The 5,540-nt window shown below is 47.4% G+C and overlaps 1 pseudogene; it reads left to right on the forward strand.

Moving 5' to 3' along the window:
• Window positions 1-275: 275 nt before the first annotated feature.
• LOC134809429 (inosine-5'-monophosphate dehydrogenase 1-like) lies at window positions 276-2,132 on the forward strand (annotated as a pseudogene).
• The last annotated feature ends 3,408 nt before the right edge of the window (window positions 2,133-5,540 follow it).

Raw genomic sequence — 5,540 nt, forward strand, 5'->3', positions numbered from 1 at the left:
CTTTAGGCCGGGCGTGGTGACCCACACCTGTAATCCCAGCACTTTGGGAGGCTGAGGCGGATGGATCACCTGAGGTCAGGAGTTTGAGACCAGCCTGGCCAACATGGTGAAACCCCATCTCCACTAAAAATACAAAAATTAGCCAGGCGTGGTGGCGGGCGCCTGTAATCCTAGCTACTTGGCAGGCTGAGGTAAGGAGAATCGCTTGAACGCGGGAGGTGGAAGTTGCAGTGAGCTGAGATTGTACCATTGCACTCCAGACTGGGTGACCGCGAGACTCTGTCTCAAAACAAACAAACAAACAAAAAAAGCTTTAAAAGAAGTTATTACTTTAAGGGGAGGGAGTGGATGGGGTAAATGATAACACAGAAATATAATCTTAAAACTCTAGACTGCCCCCGCCCCTGGCCTGCCCAGCCTGCGGCAGCAGCGTGGCCGCGGTGCAGCAGCAGCAGCAGCAGCAGCAGCAGCGGGCGGCCGCGTGGGTGTTTTTGTCGGGTCTCGGGGTCTGGCAGCAGCATGGCGGACTACCTGATCAGCGGCAGCACCGGCTACGTGCCCAAGGATGGGCTCACTGTGCCCCAGCTCTTCGCCGGCGCTGACGGCCTCACCCACAACGACTTGCTGATTCTTCCAGGATTCATAGACTTCATAGCTGATGAGGTGGACCTGACCTCAGCCCTGACCCGGAAGGTCACGCTGAAGACGCCGCTGATCTCCTCCCCTATGGACACTGTGACAGAGGCTGACATGGCCATCGCGATGGCTCTGATGGGACGTATTGGTTTCATTCACTACAACTGTACCGCAGAGTTCCAGGCCAAGGAGGTACAGAAGATCAAGAAGTTTGAACAGGGCTTCATCACGGACCCCGTGGTGCTGAGCCCCTCGCACACTGTGGGTGATGTGCTGGAGGCCAAGATGCGGCATGGCTTCTCTGGCATCCCCATCACTAGACGGGCACCAAGCTGGTGGGCATCGTCACCTCCCGAGACACTGACTTTCTTGCTGAGAAGGACAACACCACCCTCCTCAGTGAGGTGATGACGCCAAGGATTGAGCTGGTGGTGGCTCCAGCAGGTGTGACGTTGAAAGAGGCAAAAGAGATCCTAAGTGTAGCGAGAAAGGGAAGCTGCTTATCGTCAATGATCGCGATTAACTGGTGGCCATCATCACCCACTCCGACCTGAAGAAGAACCGAGACTACCCTCTGGCCTCCAAGGATTCCCACAAGCAGCTGCTGTGCAGGGCAGCTGTGGGCACCCGTGAGGATGACAAATACTGCCTGGACCTGCTCTTCCAGGCGGGTGTCAACGTATAGTCTTGGACTTGTCCCAGGGAACTCGGCACATCAGATCACCATGGTGCATTACATCAAACAAAAGTACCCCCACCTCCAGGTGACTGGGGGGAACATGGTGACAGCAGCCCAGGCCAAGAACCTGACGCTGGTGTGGACGGGCTGCTTATGGGCATAGGCTGCGGCTCCATCTGCATCACCCAGGAAGTGATGGCCTGTGGTCGGCCCCAGGGCACTGCTGTGTACAAGGTGGCCGATTATGCCCAGCACTTTGGTGTGCCCATCATATTCAATGGTGGCATCCAGATCTTGGAGCACATGGTCAAGGCCCTGGCCCTTGGAGCCTCCACAGTGATGACGGGCTCCCTGTTGGCTGCCACCATGGAGGCCCCCGGTGAGTACTTCTTCTCAGATGGGGTGCGGCTCAGTGGCATGGGCTCGCTGGATGCCATGGGGAAGAGCAGCAGCAGCCAGAAATGATACTTCAGCGAGGGGGATAAGGTGAAGATTGCGCAGGATGTCTCAAACTCCATCCAGGACAAAGGGTCCATTCAGAACTTCGTGTCCTACCTCATAGCGGACATCCAGCAAGGCTGCCAGGATAGCAGGGCCCACAGCCTGTCTGCCCTTTGGTCCATGATGTACTCAGGAGAGCTCAAGTTTGAGAAGTGGACCATATTGGCCCAGATCAAGGGTGGCGTCCACGGCCTGCATTCTTAGGAGAAGCGGCTGTACTAAGGACAGCGGTGGAGGTCGAGGTGGTGGAGGGGGTGCACCCCAGTGTCCACCTTCGGGCACTGCCTCCCTCCATAACTGAGTCGTCCACAGATTTGCACTACAGGTTCCCCAGCTCCTGTCCAGTGAGAGAGGAGGGGAGGTCCTGAGGGGTCTGCAGCCCCTCGCTCAGCATCTCCTGCAGTCAGGACTTTTCCCTGGGCCAGGCTGCCCTGGGAGCCCCCTGAGCCCAGCCAGCCGGGGTCTCAGGTGCCTGCCTCAGGTCTTTCTTGCTGGATCCTGCTTCAGCCCGGCCCCCACCCCAGGGGCAGGCAGCCCCTCCTGGCTTCTCCTGTAGAGCACCTCCCTGCCCCCAGCCCCCCAGGAAATGGTGCTCTCCTGGCCCTGCCTCTGGCCCTTCCCGGGCCACTGCCCCCTCAGCCATGTGGCACTTCTTAGCTCCTGACCTAGACCAAGGAGTGGTCTCTGCCCCCTTCCCTGGCCCTGGGCTACCCTTGGGTCCTGCTCCTCAGGCAGCTCCCCTGTCCCTGGCCCTGAGGAGGAGGCTGCCCTGGTCATGGCCACCTGCCTGTCATTCCTGACTCACCACCATCCCCAGGTGTACCATTCCTGCCTTCTCCTCAGCCGCTGTTGAAGGCTTTAACTTTGCATACTTTGGGATCACAGTTGTGTCATTGTGTATTAAATAATTGGAATAAATCAAGCAGGTCTCAACGCCTCTACCAAAAACAAAAACGAACAAACAAACAAAAAACAAAAGCTCTAGAACTCTAGACTGTGGGAAACTATAGCACAAATAACCTAGTTTCTCCTACAAGTAAAATTTAAAGAAAACAAAAAGGGATGGAATGGGAACCTTGTGATTAAAAAGAGGAACTTAAGGGGCATTCTAACCAATTACAATTTATGAACCAATTTGTTTTCCAATTTGAATAAATAAACTGAAAAAGTTTGAGACAGGGAAATTTAAACACTGGTTAGACATACAATGCTATTAAGGAATTATTATTTAGGTATGATAATGATAGTATGGTTATATTTTTAAAAGAAGCTTTATATATTAGACACACACTGAAGTTTTTAATGGATGAAATGATACTACACTAGGAATTGCTAAAAAATAATTAGATGAATTAGTGAAGTTACGGATAAAACAGGATTGGCCGTGAGTTGGTAATTAATGAATCTGGATGATTGGTTCATTAAAGTTCATTCTATTGTCTTCTTTACTTTTGTATATAGAGTCATCCCTTGGTATCCATGGGGGATTGGTTCCAGGACCCCCTGCTGATACCATAATTTGTGGATGCTCAAGTCTCTTATATAAACTAGTATTATTTAACCTATGCACATCCTCTGGTATACTCAATTATCTCTAGATTACTTATAATACCTTATACAATGTAAATGCTATATAAGTAGTTGTTATACTGCATTGTTTTTTAATTTGTATTGTTTTTGTTATATTATTTTTATTGTTTTTTGAATATTTTAAAGTTTCCATTTCTTTTTTGTTTTTATTATTTTAATTGACACATAAGAATCATACATATTTATGGGATACAGTGTGATATTTTGATACATGTATACAATGTGTAATGATCAAATCAGGATAATTAGCATATCCATCACCTCAAACATTTGTTATTTCTTTGTATTAGGATCAAATATTTTCCATTCATGGTTGAATCTACACAAACGCAGAACCCATGGATACAGAGGGCCAAGTGTATTTGAAATTTTTCAAAACGAAAAGTTAAAGTAAAAAGGAAAGCCTCTGAGACCCAGCATTTTAAGGGCACTGAATTCATTTTCTTCATAATATCATACCGTACATCTATTACTCCAAGTAAACCCCATCTATATAAAATGGAAGTTATATCTGTAAAACCACGATGAGTATTTAGAACTGTCTGTGATTGACATCATGTCAGTGATTTTGAAGTTATAATGAATTTTCAGAAGACAAAGCATTTTCGTTATTTTGCTTTGTTTTGGGCTTTAAAAAAAAAATAATTTCCAGTGTCACTTTTGTCTCTTAGTAAAAGTTTTACAGTTTTAATTACCATGAATAGTCTTTCTCCTCTTCCAAACATGTATCATCATTCATTCACTCAATTAACATGTTCTTCTTTTTTTTTTTTTTTTGAGACAGGGTCTCACTCTGTCACCCAGGTTGGAGTGCAGTGGCACAGTCACAGCTCACTGCAGCCTTGACCTTCCAGCTTCTTGGCTCAAGCAGTCCTTGCACCTCAGCCTTCCAAGTAGCTAGGACTACAGACATGTGCCACCATGTCCAGCTAATTTTATTATGTTTTTGTAGAGACAGGGTCTCACTATGTTACCCAGGCTGGTCTCAAACTCCTAGGCTCAAACCATCCTTCTGTTTTGGCCTCCAAAGTGCTAGAATTATAGGCGTGAGACACCATGCCCAGCCTTAAGACTTGTTTTTTGAGTGACTACTTTTAGAGCTGCTGGTATTAGGAAATGGTGCTGCAAGCTAACAGGAGTCTGCAGCCCTGCAGCACACAACTGTCAACATGCAAGCCCAGATGCTTACAGTACCATGGAATAACAGGGCTATAATTGAGGTCTTTGAAAGGACATAGAAAGGGCCTGGTTGCTCTTCCCCTAGCAGGAGATGGGAGGAGAAATCTTGAAAGGGAATGTTAGAGCCTGTTAAGATGCTGGTTCTGGGGAAAGAATACCAGCAGAATGGGTATAGCTTATTTTGGAGGGAAGATGTAATCTGATGCTTTTTAGGTTACAAACTTCTTTCATTTTCAAATACCTGTTATCTCTTCTCTGAACCAAAATGAATGACCTATATCAGTGGTTCTCAAAGTGTGATCCCTGGATCAGCAGCATCACCATTCCCAGGAAACTGGCTAATGCAACTGCTCGAGCTCCACTCCAGACCTACTGAGTCTGCAACTGTGGAGCTGAACCAGTGACCTATGTTTTAATAAGCCTTCCAGGTAATGTTAATACTTGCTCATGTTAGAGAATCACTGGTTTAGAGAAAACTAGTAATTGTTCCATAAATTTAGTTTAAAGAAGGAGAAAGAAGCATGTCCTTTAGCCAAGTTTTTAAAAAATAAAGGCTGGTTACAGAGGAAATTTTGAGAGCATCTAAGGTTAAAAAAAAAAAAGTTTAGCTTGGCTGGAGGCCTGGCAGAACAGTCGTTGTGGAGAAACCAGTGCTTCACAGAGAGAACCACAAACACTAAACTGGATAGCTGCTGTCTGCCACTCAGGAGCAAGTGCAGACTAGAGACTTATGGGGACCAGGTCTCCAGTATCCTTCTCTGAGATACCAATCCTTAACCCAAGAAATCCAAGGCCAATAGCTAAGTATAAAAGTTGTTCTCTGAGAGTGAGAATACCTAGATTAGGGATAATGGATAATAAAGCTGTGTGAGGCCAGGCGTGGTGGCGGGCACAGTGGCTCATGCCTGTAATCCTAGCACTTTGGGAGGCCAAGGTGGGCAGATCACCTGAGGTC

The sequence above is a fragment of the Pan troglodytes genome, chromosome 2 (genome assembly GCF_028858775.2).
Source record: "Pan troglodytes isolate AG18354 chromosome 2, NHGRI_mPanTro3-v2.0_pri, whole genome shotgun sequence".
Classification (NCBI taxonomy): Eukaryota; Metazoa; Chordata; class Mammalia; order Primates; family Hominidae; genus Pan; species Pan troglodytes.